The 17,991-nt window shown below is 40.0% G+C and overlaps 1 protein-coding gene across 4 annotated transcripts in view; it reads left to right on the forward strand.

Moving 5' to 3' along the window:
- Rsu1 (Ras suppressor protein 1) overlaps positions 1 to 17,991 on the forward strand; it is a 197,292-nt gene that overhangs the window by 9,643 nt on the left and 169,658 nt on the right. The gene's annotated exons all lie outside the window — the stretch shown is intronic.

Here is a 17,991-nt window from a genome sequence, read left to right on the forward strand (position 1 = left end):
CTTGTTAGAAGGATAAAATAACAGCTAATATAACGGAAATACCATGCCATGGTAACAGAGAGTGTGTTAACGCATGTACATGTTTACTAGGCACCACTGGTAAACTTTTCATTGCTCCTTTTGAGAGAGAGAGAAAGTCACACTCACTATAATGTTTATCCTCCAGTTATTAGCTGAGGAAACAGATTTAGAGAGACTAAGTAACTTGCTCAAAGTCATCCAGGCAGAAAATGGTAGACCAGATTTGCATACAAGCTGTCACTTCAGGAGTCATGTTCTTGGCTTACTTTGTCTGCCCTTATTCATTTCTCTAAGTTTTCTGACAGGTCATGCTCTCAGGGGGAGGAGACAAAGATAAATGGCTATTTCAGTGAGCATGCTTGGTGCTGACTATCAATCTGGTCATGTTCTAGAAGTCATAGTGCCTGCTCTGGATGTGTTACTAGTTCTGAGTCAGTTTAGGAATGCATTCAGGATATGACCTATCCTTGCTCATGCCAGTGGATCTGGGGAAATGGGAACTCTGGTTCTAAAACTTTTACATACTTTTTAAAAGGTCCAGTTCACAAAAAGTTTACCAAAGTTCTCATATAAATAAATGCATATTTAACAGTACAACTTGACAAATCTTCAAACCAAGAAACAGAGCACTATCAGTACCCCTGGAGCCCCTGTGCCTCCCAGTCACTGTCCCCTAATGGATACCCAGTGTCTTGACTTTGGAAGTATGGTTTATTTTGCTTGTTTTGTACATCATTGAAAAGATTCTCTCTAGCCCACCCTTATGTTGTAAAACTCACTTATGTGAAGTTGGTTGTAGATCTGTGAGTGACTTCCATAGTTTTTTCATCCATTTTGCTTTTAATGGCTGTTTGGACAGTGCTATAGTTTGTATTTGCAATGTCCCCAAAGGCCCATTTCTTAAAGGCTTAGAACCCAGGTTGGCACTATTGGGAGGTGGTGGATACTTTAAGAGGTGGAGTCTAAAGGGAGGAAGGTGGTCATTGGAGCATTTCCTTCAGGATGATTGTAGGGCCACACCTTCCCTATGGTCTTGCTTTGAGTGAGCCGGTTTGCTCCCCCATAGGTTCCCGCCATGGTGTGCTGCCCCAGGTCCAAAGCCCAGAAGCAACAGGGCTAACCAACCATGGACTAGAACTTCGAATACTATGATACAGAATAACCCTCTTCTCCTTGTAAGTCGACTACCTCAGGTATTTGTTACAGTACTAGCAAGCTATCGATCATGTATTTTCCAATTAGGGCTATTATGAACAGTGCTGCTGTGAACATGTGGACAAGTGTCTTGGTGAACACATGCCTACATTTCTGTTGGTTGTATACTGGGGAGTAAATTACTGGGTGATGGAGTTTGCTGTTACATGCTTGTTAAAGTAGAAGATAAGAATCACCCAAATGGGGGAAATACTTGAAAATTACATGGCAGGCAAAGCTTAGCACTCTTAATGTATGATATACTTTCACAGATGGTGCTTACCAGGCCAAGCAGTGGACCATTGTCTTCATCCCAGAAACCTTGTTCACACCTCAAGGTCCTCTCTGAGAAGTACCTCACTAATGGATCCATGTAATCTACATCAGAGGCTCAAAAACCTGTTTGTATATTACAGTCACCTAGGAAACTGTAGTCTATACCCCAGACTCAATAATATCAGTTCTGAAAGTGGAATTTTTCAGGTCACAGAATTTTTGCATTTAAAAAATATTTGCATCCTTATTATAGTCTTACAGTATTGTCCTGTTCAAGGTCAGATTATTCAGTTTTGGGAGCCTCTTCTAGTAGACTCTTCAGACTATTGGACAGGACTCTGGTCTTTGATGGCTTCTTTGAAGTCTGGGGTGACAAGGTGATATATAGGCTTTATTTGGCTTATGGTTTGGAGAGGCCAGTCCAACATCAAGTGGACCTGTTGCTTTGGGCTTCTGGTAGGAGTACCAGATATCTGTATACATCCCTGCATAGAATCATTCATTCCTCTACAAAACCCTTTAACAATTGTTTTCTTGTTTTTGTTTTTCTTTTTCTTGGTGGGAAATATTTCAGGATCGATATCTGGACCACAGATTATTGTGATTGTTACCATTATTGTTGGGTTGTTTCTGGTTTTTCCATCTCTTTATTGGATGGTGCTAAGTTCAAGTTATATTTGTGTTAGTCAGTTTTCCATCACTGCAGCAAAATACCTTAGGTAATTAAAGAGAAAGGGTTTATTTTGACTCATAGTTTGGAGATTCCAGTCCAAAATCTGGTGGTGAGAGTTCTGGGTGGCATTGGGACAGTATGGTAGAGCACACTGCTTACCCCATGGCCAGCAAGCAAAAAGAAAAAGAGGAAGGGGCTGGAGTCCCACTGTCTCCTTGGGCACTAAATGACCTTCCCCTAAGTCCTACCTCCCCCAGATTCCACCATCCTCCCTAGTTTATACTGGTAGTTCCAGTTGAAATAGAAGACTACAGGGTTTGTACTTAACCTCTTCCCTTCATCTTCGCCTTGTTTCTTCAACAACAAGAATCCTGAGTCTCCTGGACACAGGTGATGATAGGCTTAGAATAGCGCACAGAACTACTACTTTTCAAGAACACTTTTTGATTTGCAGAGAAGTTGAGCAGGAGTTAGAGTTCCCACTTAACCCCTCCCCCTCCCCAGCTTCCTGTATTATTAGGATTGCATTGTGGTCTGTTTGCTGCAGTTGATGAAGTGGAATCAACCTGTTACTATTACCTACATTCCATCATTATCATTGGGGTTCTTTCTTTGTGTACTCCAGTTCTATGAGTTTTGATAGATGTGTAATGTCATACTATGAAAGAGAAACTTCCCTGCTTTAAAACCCTCAGCTCCACCTAATCCCCTCCATCTCCTCATTGTCTGTCCCCTAAAACTCCTACAGCCACTGAAATGTTAAGAGTTGTCTGGATAGCTTTTTATCTTCTCCAGATGTTATATGGTTGGAATCATGCAGTATGTGACCTTTGTAGATTGGCTTATTTCATTCGGCAATATGCATGAAGACTCCTCCCTGTGTTTTTGTGGCTTGATGAAGGAAATCTTTTATAATTGTTTGATTAGATCTCAGTCCCTTGTAAGTTTGCCCTTTAGTCATGACCTTCAGGACTGTTTCTCAGTTCCTGCTATGATCCTTAAGTAAGACAGGAGGGCAAGAGAGGGGCTTGATTAGGGTATTTCCCTTTTCTCATATTGGTTAGGCTTTGGCAAAACCCAAGTTGCTTAGGCTCTGATAAGTTAGTTTTTCCTTTGTTAAGGAGATCAGAAAACTGGGCTTATATCACAATGGTCACTTACCCCTCCTCTTCCATGAAGCACAAAGGGATTTTTTTTCTATTTGATTTTTCACCCTTGAGAACATGCTGGGACTCCTGGAGGAAAAACTCAGAAAAAACCCCATAAGAGAACCCTTGTAGCTGTACCCTCAGGAGTGTTTGTCCCCCAGACCAGGCTCTTGCTCCACCTCCAGCAGTCAGTCATCCTTCTAGTGTTCTTGTCAGTTGCCTACCTGTGCTATGATTCTCTGTAGTTTTCAACATGCCAGAGATAGGTAAGTTATAACTTGGCTTGCGATCTCAGTTCTCTAGTGAACCTGTGAAGGTTCACTTTTCTGTTTGATCTCTTCTTTTGTTGTGAGGATGGTAGTGACGACTTCTAAGTTCTTTACTTGCCAATAAAGGCTCACAATTTCTTTCCTAGAGTATTGTAAATGTGTTATTCTTTTTCTTTTATTTCTAATATGTCTTCATTTCTTAACAGACACCTCTCCATTTTTTAAGACCTGAACTGCATATATAGCCATTTCTTGCTGTTCTGTCTCCATTGTAGCCTTCTAGACTACAATGGAAATATAGATATCTGTATTTTTTTTGCTCATCTTCAGTCCTTAGCAAAATGTCTTGCTAGGTTTTTTTTTTCCCAATTTTTATTGTAATACTGATTTTTAAAAATTTTGCTGGGTGGGGGTACTCGTGTGGCATTTACAAAAGTTCTTACAATATGCCAACTATATCATACTCTAATTCATGCCCTCCACCATTCTCCTTTATGCCTCTCTCCCCTCATTCCTGAAATAGTTGCAACAGATACCATTTTTCCATTTACATACATGTGTACACAGTATTTGCACTATATTCACCCTCCCATACCCTTTCCTTACCTCCTGTCTCCTCCCACTGTACCCCACCAGGCAGGACCTGATTCGCCCTCGTGTTTTCTGATTTTTGTATAAGAAAAAAAGAAAAAGAATGACATTTTTGCTTGTTTAAGATAGCTACACAGGGAGTTTCCTTGTGTATTATAGCAGCACTATTTGGTTCATCTTTTCTATTTTTCTTCTTTCTACCTTAGTACATTTTTTACAGTGGCTTCAACTTGGTTTAAAAATTATATATTCATTCTTATATAGAAAGTACATCAACCATATTCACCTTCTTAACTTCCTCCTTTTACCCTCCTCCTCTGGGATGTGACCTTCCCTTAGCGTGACCTGTTTTTCACTGTATTGCTGTATTTGTATAAAGTCTGTATTCACACATGAGAGAAAACGTGGCTTTTGGCCTTCTGAGCCTGGCTAACTTCTCTAACATGATGTTGTCCAGTTCCATCTATTTAGCTGCAAAGGACAAAATTTCATTCTTTCTGGCTGCATAAAATTCCATTGTGTATAAATACCACATTTTCTTAATCCATTCATTGGTAGTGAGGTATCTTGGCTGTTTCCATAGCTTAGCTATTGTGATTAGTGCTGCAATAAACATGGGTGTGCAGGTGCCTTTGTAGTGACCTGACTTGCATATCTTCAGGTATACCTGTAGGCGTGGAATTGCTGGATCATATGGGCAGTTCTATTTTTAGTTTTTTGAGAGCCTCCATACTGTTTTTCATAGTGGTTCCCACATTGGTAGATATTTTTATGTTGTTGGTTTTTTTTTTGTTGTTTTCTCCCTGGTACTGGGGATTAAGTTGAGGACCATTAGCTTGCTAGATAAGTACTCTGCTACTTGAGTCAGGCCCTCGCTTCATTTTGGTTTCTAAGTTTGTTTTTCAGATACGCTCTGCCTGGGCTGACCTTGAACCTTGATCCTCCCAATCTCTGCTTCCAGAATAGCTGGGATTACAAGTCAGGCCCTTGGTTCATTTTGGTTTCTAAGTTTGTTTTTCAGATATGCTCTGCCTGGGCTGACCTTGAACCTTGATCCTCCCAATCTCTGCTTCCAGAATAGCTGGGATTACAAGTATGCCCCATCATGCCCACCCTCACTAGCTCATTGTCTGAAGCTGATTGTCTGAAGTTCATTGTCTAGAAAACTCCTGAGACAGGCATCAAAAGAATGATATTCCTGGAGTTCTTACCTCTGGACGATACATAAAAGTGTGTGTTCTTTTTACAGAAAAATCAGTTTTACTGGCTATAAAGACTCATAATTTCTTTCCTAGGGTATTGTAAATGTATTACTCTATTCTTCTGGCATAAAGTGTAGTATTGCTATCCAGAAGTCTGTTCATCTAACTTTTTTTTCCTATAATTTTTATTGGGATGTATTATGTATGAGTAGAGGGTAGAAGTCATCCTGGATCAATTATTTCCCAGGTGTATAACATGCTCTTTGAATTAGTAGTTTGAAAATTTTAAAAGTTTTTTGTTTCAGGGAAGTGCTTCTATTACGGCTTTTGGTGTGTCATTGCATTTTCTAGTGTATGTTGATCTTTTTGCCCATTTTTGATATTTGTCACTTACTCATAGATTTTTTTTTTTTTTTTTTGAATCAGAGTTTTGCTAAGTAGCGCAGTCTGGTCTTTCACTTACTATGCAGCCTTGGCTGGCCTCAAACTCCACATCCTCCTGACTCTGCCTCCTGCGTGTTGGGATTACAGGTTTGTACCACGATTCCCAGCCGCAGTTCTTTTTATCTCTTCATTTATTTTTTGTTTTAAAGAAATCTCCACTTTGACTTCTGTTTCTTAAAAGGCATTATGTATTATGCATATTTGCTCTTGGGTATGCCTTTGAACTTAGTCTTCATTTCTAAAATCATTTTTGATTTTATTTCAAAATCTTTTTTGAGTTCTTCATTTCTTAGTTTTACTAGTTCATTTATATTGTTGTTGCATGTCATATATAATTTTCTTAATGTCTTTTTACCTTCTTTCAAAATAGTTGGTTATAGTTTTGATTTGTTCAATGTATCACTTTTTGGTAGTAGGCTTTCTTTATGAATGAGGATGTTAATCTGCAGTTTCAGTTTATTCATTCACAGTTCTGAATGCCAGAGGTTTAAAACCAAGGTGTTGGCAAGGCTGCATTCTGCCCTAGAGTCTCTAGGGTAGGAGGCTGGGTGATGGTGTCTCCACCAGGCAGCCCAACACCCCGCTAGATGTTTATTACAATGTGAGAAAAGGAGAAGAGGTTTTGGTGGAGAAGGGAAAATGTAGTTAACTCCTCTGATGCCTGTCCTGTCTGCCAGCCTTTTCTATTAGGTCGTCTATAGACAGAGAGACTAACAGTGCCATGATATCTGTTTATATTTCTTCATGTTCTTCTAGGGTTGACCTAAGGAGAGAATATTATGTCCTGACAGAAATCATGGACTTTAGAGTCATAGTATTTTATTAATTACCCCCTTGGTATTTACTACTGAAGTTTTCTTAGAAGGATTACTTAGTGTCTTGGTGGCTCAGTTTCCTCCTTGGTGAACTGGGAAAAATGTGGTTCTCCTCTAGTAAAGGGTAATGTTTGTGTGGTAGCTGGTGTTGGCCAGGAACAAAGGAATGATCACGTGCTCATAATTGGGAGATTTTATATTTGTTAAGCTGAGACCTAGTCTGGTTTTTGGATCTTATTATAGGAGTTTGAATGGGATTGGAGATTAGAAGTGAGAAGTCAAGTGTGCTTCTGGGCCGAGGATTTGATGAGGGTCTGTGGATGCTATGGGTGGCTTATTTGCTTGCTGCTCTCAGTGTGTGAGGGGAGATTGGCAGATGGAATAGCCTGTGGGAAAAGATGTCACACCCAGAAGTGATCTGAGGAGGCTCTGTGGCTTGCTGTAAAAACAGACCTGTGTTGAACTTAGGGGAAAGTTAACTGTGAGTGCCCATCTAGGTAACTAGTTATTGGATGGGAGGAAGGCACAACTGGAGGCGAGGAAAAGAGAGATCATGATGGGGAGAGAAGCCGAAAGCCAAGGTTAAAAACAGTGAACGAGCTGCCCATGAGACCAAATTATGTGTGGTTGTCGTGAGAGCAGGTGGCATGCGATGATACTTGGCTCTGAGGATCGTGTGGCTCTTGTGCAGGCGGTGGGTCTAAGTGCCCTGAAGGCATTTCATGCAAAGGGCTCTTGCCTTCTTCACATCTTTTCTGCAGGGTTGTGGACTAGGGTCAGCTAAGGCCCGTGGGGAAAGGGTGAGGTGGAGGCTGAGTGCTGTTGCTCAAGAAGGGAATGGACTAAGCAGAGGAATGTCAATGTCAGTCCTCGGAAGGACAGAGTGCTCGTGCCCCACCCAGGTGCGTGTTTATCTGAGAAAATGTCTAAAATGGAGAACGTGCAGTGATGGTGCCCATGCCCTGCCTTTAGCACCAAACGAACACCAATGAACCTATAGACTTAAACACCTTTTTACCTTTTGGATATCACGAAATGGCATACATTTAGCAAATTGTGTATGTGACCAGTGGCATATTTGTTTGCTGTGTGTGTTTGAGCAGCAAAACAGTATTAGAATTGATCTGTTTCTTATCTGGGAACAGCTTTTAAAGAGTTCTCTCTGCTTACTAATTCTGAAACTATGGGCAAGTTCCTTAACTTCTTAGGACTCCTTTCTCTCCTCTAAAAGTGAGAGATGGGCAAGTAAGATGAGTAATATTTTCTAGGTTATTGTGAGAAATAGATGAGTAATAAGGTTCTTAAATCTGTGCCATCCACTCTGTAAGCATTTGGTAAGCACTGGCTGTTATTGTTATTGTTATTCTGGCATGGCTCATTGATGTAGTGGGATTGCATGCATATTAGTTCTTTCTTCTCTCTTGTACTTGTTTCACAGAATCAAATAATGAATTTCAGCTTTTCATTTAAAAATAAGGACTTTGTGCTCCAGAGTGAGCCAGTGATTTTCTCAGGATCTCATGGCATTACAATATAGTGCTGACACTGCGAGGAGCTATGTATTCTTTGCTTTGAGTCACTTTATGTAACTGTCATAGGTTATTCAAGGTGGAAAGGAATTTTCCATTCAGGTTTATGCTATTCTTATTATGATAGGAACTTCTACTGCTGATAAAAGTCATCACAACCGGTTGTGAGTATTATTTTCCCAGTTTGGAAAGAATAAACTCTATGTTTAGAATCTGAAAACCTTGGTTGTAGTCTTAGTTCTGACTCTAGTGGTCTGTGGAACCCTAGAAAAATAACTTACTACTCCGGGCTGTAGCTTTCTTATCTGTAAAATGAGGATCTTAAATTCATTGATTTTAAGAGAGCTGTGGTTTGATTGTGCCCCCCAAATTCACTTGTTAGAAACTTCATCCTCAGTGTAATGGGTGCTGATGAGGTGGATTAAGTTACAGTGGCTGCTTCTGAGTGAATGGATTAATGCCATTGTCTCCATAGGAGCTTAGCGTGGGAGTGTTTGTTAGAAAAGTGAAGTCAGACCTCTCTCGTTCTTTCTCTCTTGCATTCTTTTGCCTTTCTCCTTTCTGCCATGATATAGTGAGAAGTCCTTTACCAGATGTGAGCTCCTACACCTTGGACTTCCCAGCCTCCAGAACTGTAGGCCATAAATCACCTTATTGTAAATTATCTAGTTTATGGTATTCTGTTATATCAACACAAAATAGTTTAAGGCATAGTTAAACTATAGTTCCTTTGGTTCTGACATTCTAGAGCTATTTCTTTAAAAAAAACCATGTATTTTATGTTACACAAATAATAGTTTATGCTAGGAAAGTTAGTTGATATAAACAAGCATAGAAAAGAAGGAGCAGGAGAAGGAGGAGGAGATGGTAGGTAGGTAGATACAGAATTAAATTGCCTTTGGTCATTGAAGATTTTCTTAACCTGAAAAGACTTTCAGGCATTTCCTTTTTAATGGGAGTTTCAAACCAATATCTCTCCTTTATGGCATATTATTCAGGGTTTTGTGAAGAAGCAGAACCAATAGTTATATATAGCTATATACATATAGAAAAGAGGAGACTTACGAGAATTGGCTCAAGCCTGGTAAGTCTTGTGATCTGCCATTTGCAAGTTGAATAACTAGGAAAGCTTGTAGTATAATTCAGTTTGAGATGGAAGGATTGAGAACCAGAGGAGGGGGAGTAAGTTGTCACTAAGAGAGTAAGTTCGACTAAGAGTTGAAGCCCTGAGATCCAGAAGCTGTGATGTCCAAGGGCAGGAGAAGATGGGTGTTCTATCTCCAGAAGAGAGAGAATTCTTTTCCTTTGCCTTTTTATTCTGTTCTGCCTCAACAGATTGGACATTGCCCTCCATCACTTCATCAGTGAGGATGGATATTCTTACTCAGTGTCTTGATTCAAATGATGATGTCTTTCTGGAAATACTTTGCAGACACTCCCAGAAAGAATGTTTTACCAGCTATCTGGGCATACCTTAGCTCAGTCAACTTGACATATGAAATTAAGTTTCACATTCTGTATTGTTTTATTTCATCCCTTGTTATTATGGAGTCAGCTCATTGAGGGCGTCAGCTATCTCTCACTCAAGTTCACTGTCTTACAAAGTAGTTTTGATAGTACTGTCCTACTTAAACCTAGACAGGAGTTAACGCCTGTGCATCTTGGGTGGTTTGCTATACTTTACTCTGTAATTCTACCAGACACCTTCAGAAATACAGTTTTTCCTTGTATGTTTTCCTGAATGAAAAAAAAAAAACCTCTAAAAACGCTATGAACACCACATTTTAATAACATAACACCTTGGGTCTATCACTCTACTCAGTGTCCCATTGATCAGTTCATGGTGTGTTTTTCACACAGGTGATTTCTCTGCCCTTATGTGTAAAAGGAAGTGTCAATTTTTTTCCATTGTCATATATGATCGTCTGCTTTCTTGTTGAATGAAAGTAATTTTGGTGGATAGAATCTTTATCTGTAAATAGCAGAAAGCAATTGAGTAACCAATTATTTTGAAAACTTACTACTGAAGAGTTTCTCTCCCTGCACAATTATTAGTTGTGAATGAAAGAAAAGCTTTCATACCACAGTGATTTTATTTTAAAGTTATAAATTACAAACAAAATTCAAAAGAAATGTTTTTATGATTCTGGGTATGTTGATGAATATGATATTTGTATTATATCTTGGTAGCAAACATTTTATTGTCTGTCTTCATTTTAATATATTGTCAAAACCTGCATATTTAAGAAGATCTGAATCTGTATTCTACTGCCAAGGGTGAAATAACTTCAGCCAGGAGACACAGGCAGGCATTTTAATCACACATCATGGAGACGTAGAACTCAAATTGGTCAGCATTGGTGACATCTGGCCAGTCCCCTAAATCCTGTGGAGTCCCTGATCAGCGTTATTTAAGGCTGTCACTATTTCTAACCCACCAGGGAGCCAAAATGGAAATGCTGTTTGCACCATCTTGTCTGTTAAAAGTTCAAATGAACTTTTCTTTGTAGTCTACAACCTTGGGTGGACTGGAATTAACATGGTGGCCTCCATACACAATCCAAAGGGCATGAGTATTCACAGGGTCACCTGAAGAATTGTGCAGAATTTGAACAGTGTGCTGTGGGAGTTGTGAAACAGCGTGGTCACTTTGAATACCCTGGGAGGCATGTTTTCTTCCAGTGTGTTACATCTCATGCCACCAGAGGCACCAAAAAGTGGAAAACCATTTGCTGTTTGTTAATAGCAATGTCTTTCTAGCTGCTTCCATTTGGAGTGCAGAGTCTGTTGAAACTGGTGGATACGGTGTACTTTCTGTGACCGTCTGTACAGAACCTTTCATTTGGAACCTAATGATGGCTAATTCTAATCAGTGGCAAGTTTTCAGAACATTGCAGATTCCGTATCTCTGTGTGTTGTTTTTGTCTATCTTTTTCTCTTTCTTTTCATTTTTTTTTGAATCAGGGTCTCACTATGTAGCCTCAACTACTACATAGTGAGTAGTAGTTTGGCCTCAAACTCCCAATTCTCCTGCCTCAGCCTCCTGAGTGCTGGGATTACTGGGATTACAGGCATGCACCCCACACTTGGCTGCTTTGTGTGTTTTTGCTTCTTGTATTCCTTACCTCTTCTGGATTTGGATGTCATTCTTTTAAGCCAGTAGAGCTTTTTTCCCATCTCTAAAGTGCCACCAAAGGAATAATTTGCTTTCTAATTTGCCCAGTGGAAAACTGTGGAGACAGTTTCTAGTGTGCCCTTTCTTTGTGATATGTGGGGCTGTTTTGAAATTAAGTCCATAGTATCATCTTACGTGCTGTGGATTGCATCCTGCTAATGTCTCATGGTGTCTACTTTGTGGTGTAGAAGAAGGAAAAACATTGAACCTGTTTTAAATAATAGCACCTGCTTCCTTGTGTTATTTGGAAATGATGATTCTGTTTCTACAAGTTTTTAGTTAGTTGTTTGATTTTTTTTTTTTTTTGAATTTGCTTCTGTAGAATACTGACTGCCCCTTCAGGTTCTGCACCTTCCCTGTATTTCATCTGTATGCTCAGGATTAGTACTAGCCCCCCATTTCTGTATGCCCTCCAGAGCTGGCTTCTGTGCATGGGGTCCCTCTACCCCAAAGCATCTCTTGATGTGTCACCATACAATTTTACCACCTCTCCTTCTGAACTCCATATTCCTTTTAGAGCCACTTCTCTGGTGTCTGTGAGCTTTTTATAACAGCATTTTAAGTTGTTGGATCATGTTCTGTGCTTCCTAAATTGGGCGACCCTTTGTTTTTTGAGACTGAGTCTCTCTATGTAGGCTAGACTGGCTTTGAATTAATGAACCTCCTGCCTCAGCCTCCCAAGCACGGAGATTACAGGCATGTGCCACCATGCCCAGCTTGGGTGAGCATTTGGGAGCAGTGGGTGTAGTGTATGACTGTCCCAGGGTAACCAGGATCAGTCATCAATGCTATTTCTGGGATATTCTAAAGAGAATCTTTAAGCTGGAGACTATTGATTGGCATTCTGAGTGTGATTAGTAACTATGTAGTCAATAAGTGTCTGAATGAGTCTTTCTGGTGAAATTGAACCACCCATCTCCTTTTTGAGCATTTTCCCACTCATTCCTTTTTTGGCCCTGGAATGAGTGATCATAAATCATACATATGGTGCCGGCAATCTCACCCTACCTGCATATGCTTCCCTTGAGACATTGGTCTCCCTATATAGTGCAGGCTGGCCTGGAAATCTCTGTCCTCATGCCTCAGCCTCCTGAGTACTAGGGTGACAGGTGTATGCCACAATGCCTAGCCCAAATCACATTCTTAAGAGAGATTGGAGAGAGAATGAAATATATGATTTGTGTATTTCAACATGTTTTGTAGTGATTTATTTGAATTTTGCAATGGATTCTATTCTGAAATGCCTAGGCAAAGCATAGTTGAATATTGCTTCAGGAATTTTGGTAGCCATTTGCTCTCAGTGCCTTGGTAGGACTCATTCTTGACAGTTTATGGTTAGCAGGACCCTTAGTGTGTTATTAACACAGTGGAAAATTTGCCCATGTGTGATTAAGGTCAGTGAGGCACCAGGAGAAGGTTGGGGGTGTAGCCAGTTTCTGTTTCTTTGGCGTGTTCGACTGGGGTGGCTTTTGTGCTCTGAAATAACCCATTCTATTTGATAGACCTTTTCTTCTTCTTCTTTTTTTTTTTTTTAAACAGGGCAGTTGCCATAAGGGACTCACAATGAACCAACCTTCACCAAGTGGGAGGGAGTGGCTGGTTGTATAAATACCGCTGCTCCACTTGATCTGTGCCTGTCCACGGCTTTGTGGGTTTCTCTTGATTCTCTTCAACTTAACTGCTTTCCCTGCAGCCCTTTGTTGCCCTAAGTAGTTTTCTCAAAGCTCTTTCATTGACTTTTTCTTCCCTGCTCTAATTTTTTCTCCCTTTTACCTACTTTGGCTTGTGTCCCTATAACAATAGTAAGAAAGAAAAGTGTATTCCAGTGGTGTGATCAGGTGAAGCAACAGGTACATTATTAAAGAAAAACCCCGACTTTTCAACTTTGTCACTTTCCTTCCTGCTAAGTGTTTGTTGGAAGGACACGATGAAATGATTGAAAAGAACCAGCTTTCCCTAATTAAATGTGTCACTGTGAACTTTGCTCTTCCCTGAAAGAGCAAACTTTTTTCTTTCTAATTAGTTACATGTGATGTCTTAGGAGAAATTAAGGCAGAAGTTGGGAGGATTATCAGTTTTTTCTTTTGTAATCAGAATTGATTTGTGTGACATGCCAATGCCAATATGAGACACTGCTAATTATCTACTAGTTCTACTTTGCCCCATTTCTTGGTAATGAAACCCCTAATTTTGCTGGTTCATGGTCAACAATGAAGACAGACTATATTTCCCAGATACTCTGGTAGCGAGGCATCCCTGTGTTACTGAGTTTTGATTAATTGCTTGTAAGTAGAAATCCCTTATGCAACTTCTTGAGAAGTGTCTTTAAGAAAGACAACTTTTTTTTCCTTTCCTTCTTCCTAAGGGGAATGTGGCATGATGTTTGACCCCAGGCACTCATCTTGGATGATGAGTTATGTCTTAGTAGTTTGGGTTGTTACAACAAAATATCATGGGCTAGATGGTTTAAACAATAGAACTTCACAGTTCTGGTGGCTAGAATGCTCAAGGTTAAGGTGCCAGCAGATTTGGTGTCTGGTATGGGACCTTTTCATGGATTGCAAATGACCACCTTCTTTCTGTGTCTTCACATGGTTGAGAGAAAGAGATTATCTCTCTTATCACTCTTCCTACATAACCACTAATCCCTTTTAGATCTCCACCCTCATGGCTTAATTGTCACCTAATCATCACCCAAAGGCCCAAACTCCAAGTTCCATCTTCACATTGGGGATTAGAGCTTCAACACATGAGTTTTGTGAAACAAACATTCAGTCCATGCAAATTAGGAGTCACACATTGGGGAATGCTTCCTTTCTATAGAGAATTATTGCTGAACTGGAGCCTGTGTAATTACAGAGAAATGGCTGCTTTGTGTAATCCCTACTTTTTTTTTTTTTTGTGGTGCTTGAAGTCCAACCCGGGGAGTTATACATGCTTTGCATGTGCTCTGCCACTGAGCTACATCCCAGTCTGATCCCTATTATTTATCATTTTCTCTCACACGAAGTTGAGCATAATCTTAACTGAGTCACCTTTGAGTCTGTTTAATCTTGTTTGGTATGAGGGAAATTTTGAGCTTTTTGTGTTTTCTTCATGTCAGACTATATACCTCAGAGGTAGAGGGATCCTTTATTTAGTGGATAAGAAAATCTTAACTCTTGCCAATAAAAATATGTGAGGTTCTCTCCAGCATCTAAAATCTTAAGCCACCATCATGATTCTTTGTTTAAAAAAAAAATCACAGAACTAACTCTTGTTCTTCTTAACCTCATTCCTTCCCTTTCCCTAGCAATTCCATCCTGATGCCATTAAGTGGGACAGAAAAGGAAGGATTTGTAGTAGGTGAACTAGAATGAAATGTCAGAAGAGGAATGGATGAGAACCTCCTTACAGGGTGGGGAAGTCAGTTGGAGCCCAGGCAACCCACATCCAGTGTCTGAACAGAATGAGGAGGGTGTTCTGGCAGTAAGGAGGGTGTTTTGGCAGGAAGGATGCACATATCTGGTCACTCACAAGATTCCCCACAGTCCACTCTCATTAGGACTTAATGAAGACACAGGATATGGCAAAATAGGAGACAGAAAGTATTGGCAGGCATGGTGCACAGAGGCTTCTAGTACAGCTCCCCTGGAGTGACTTCATAGGTGTGTAGGACCTGTTATGTCTCTAGTTAGGAACCATCAAGATGTGCAAAGAATCTTGGTTCCAGCAGAACCTGGGCAAAAATGTCCAGCAGCATAGTTCTGCTTGCCTGGTCATGTGGTCAACCTAGATCCTAGAGCCAGATGTGGGGTAAGGGTCTACACAGCCCTGGACAGTGTAAGCAAGTTAGTCCTGGGTTCCCCAGAGGTGTTAACAACTTTAAGCTAGTCCCTCTCATATTAGCAATCAATACCAGACTCCCAAGGGGACCTGGAGATGGCCATTTTATTCATTTATGTAGAGAGATTTTGATTCAATGAGTAAATAGGTTAAGGATGGTGGAAATCAGAGTTCTCACTGTCAGAAAAGGGAATTACAAATGTAGAAAGGGAGAAAACTAGAATGAGTCCTGTGATATATCAGAATTGGATATTTTAGGATAAACTAGAAAGAGTCCTTTGATATATCACAATTGGATATGTTGGAGTAAAGTCATGGTTTTTAATAATGTAAATGGGTAGTGAAATCAATACAGATGTAAGGTGTGTATGTGTATGTGTGTGTGTGTGTTTGATGTATTCTCTAGCTCTATTCACTGTGAGAAGGACTAAGAGTACTGGCCACCATGCCTCCCTAATAAAAATGAGCACAAGTTGTCCCCAGATTTTGACTGATAAATACCATCTCTCACAAAAAAGTTCTCAGAGCTTATTGGAGAAATTACTGATTCCAGGGCTGTATAGAAAATGTATAAGACAGCCTGAGTATCTTATGTGAGAGAGCAAGGATGTGCCTAAAGAATGGCGGATAGGTTGTATGGACTCCCACTAGGCTAGCAAACACAATCTGAGCATCAATATAAATATTAAGAGATTATTATCCCTGGACTGAAATAGGAAAAAATAGGATTTCTTAACAGCAGTGCTGTTGCCATTTTAGATTGGATAATTCTTTGTCCTGGGCTGGTCTGTCTTGTGTGTTGTGGAAGGATGTTTATTTGCATCCTTGGCCTCTACTGCTGGATCAGTGGTTTAGACCACTGGTCATCCAATAGAAATATAATGCAGACTACATAGAAAAGTTTAGATTTTCTAGCAGTCACTGATGTTACAATAAAAAAAATGTTTCCAGACATTGCCATATGTGTTTCATGGGGGAAATGTGCCCCAGTTGTGGACCATGAAATACATGAATAAATTCAGTTTGGTGGGAACAGGATATTGGTATGGTTGCAAAGTACTCATTTTGCTCCCCCCAAAATATTTATTAGTCACAAAGAAAGAAGAAGAAATCAGCATGGGGAAGTAATGGCATAGATTGAAGCCCAGCACCATTGGATAGGAGTCAATGAGAACACCGCATTTCTGCCATGCCCCCACCAAAAGTGCGTCAGCGGAACATCATCAAGATCAATAAACGGCAAGACCACATAAAGGGGCTGTATTAACTGCTTTGCATTACTGCAGTGAAATACCTGACATGGGCCATTTACAAAGTAAAAAGAAAGGTTTATTTTGGCTTATGGTTCTGGAGGATCAAGTCCAAGGTGGGCACATCCTGTAGTGCAAATGTGAGCCCAAGTGAGTGTGCACATCTTAAGCCAGGAAGCAGAAAGAGAGAGAGAGAGAGAGAAGAGGATAGGGGAGGAGATCATGTCCCATAGTCCCCTTCCAGAGCACACCCACAGTGACCTCAGGACATCCCATAGGGCCCTACCTCTTAAAGTTCCATAGTACCTCTTAGTACCACTACCCTGGGGACCAAACCTTTCCATATGGACTTTTGGGGACTACTTATCCAAACCATAGCAAGGACATGATACAAAACAATTTGGTTTGTAGTTTTCATAGTGTCCAAGGTCATGAAAGCCAAGGAAAGAGAACCTTGGAGACTAAAGAGAACTAATGAGATCTGACAATTCCATGCAATACAACGTGGATTCTGAACTTGTTCTTTTCTTTTTGTGATTGGATAGGTACTCGGGATTATATGGCCATAATCTATCATGTTAACCTTTTGTTTGTTTGTTTTACATTTTTATTAGGGTATGTTAGTTGTGCAGGGGGATTCATTGTGACATTTACATCTGTGCTTTCAATGACCTTGATTAGATTCAGCATCTCCATCAATCTCCCTTATCCCCCTTCCCTCTTAAAACAGTGTCAACAGATCTCATTGTTGTACTTTCACACAATATACAAAGTACATCCACCATATTCATCCTCCTTCCCCCACTTTGACTAGTACACATCCAGAAACAAGACCTGACCTTCATTTTTTTAAGTGTATACTGTTCAAAGGGGTTTCCCCATGATATTTCACACATGCGTGTAAAGAATGGAGGTGGTTAACCTTCTGGTTTTTATGGTTGTATTGTGATTCTATAGGAGACTGTTTGTGTTTGCGGGAAGCATACACTAAGGTTTATAGGGCATCAGGCCAGCAGTTCCATGGTTCGGGCTAGGAAAAGAGGTCTTCTGTATTGTAAGTTGAACTCTTCTCTGACTGGAATGGTATAAAAAAGCCAAACAAAATGTGCAGGTTATGGTCAGGAGTGATGCATATTCAGTAGGCCCTTGCAAAAAAATTTGTCTTATCATCCATTTAAGGAACTATTTGTACTGCATTAAAAGGAATATTCTTATAGAAGGAATATTGGAAAAATTCTAAATCTTTTTATCTATATATAATGCTGGACACTGAGAAAAGTTTCCAAACCCAAAGTGGAACACAGGTCATTTTCTTTTTCCCTCTCTCTTTTTTTTTTTTTTTTTCAATTTTTGTGGGTCTGTGTATATTTTCTTCCTTTATAGTTAGACAAACCATCCTTAGCAAATCTAATCTTATTGCAGATTAAACCTCCATAATAATGTTTGAAGCTGGCAAGCAATCTGCATTTCACATTGGTGCTGTGAAGTGTCAAAAAAATATGTTTAGAGGAAATTATGGAGGGGTTTTACTCTGATCATCTGATAGTGTGTAGAAGAACTTCTGGATGGATGATAGACA

This window comes from Castor canadensis, chromosome 15 (genome assembly GCF_047511655.1).
Source record: "Castor canadensis chromosome 15, mCasCan1.hap1v2, whole genome shotgun sequence".
Classification (NCBI taxonomy): domain Eukaryota; kingdom Metazoa; phylum Chordata; class Mammalia; order Rodentia; family Castoridae; genus Castor; species Castor canadensis.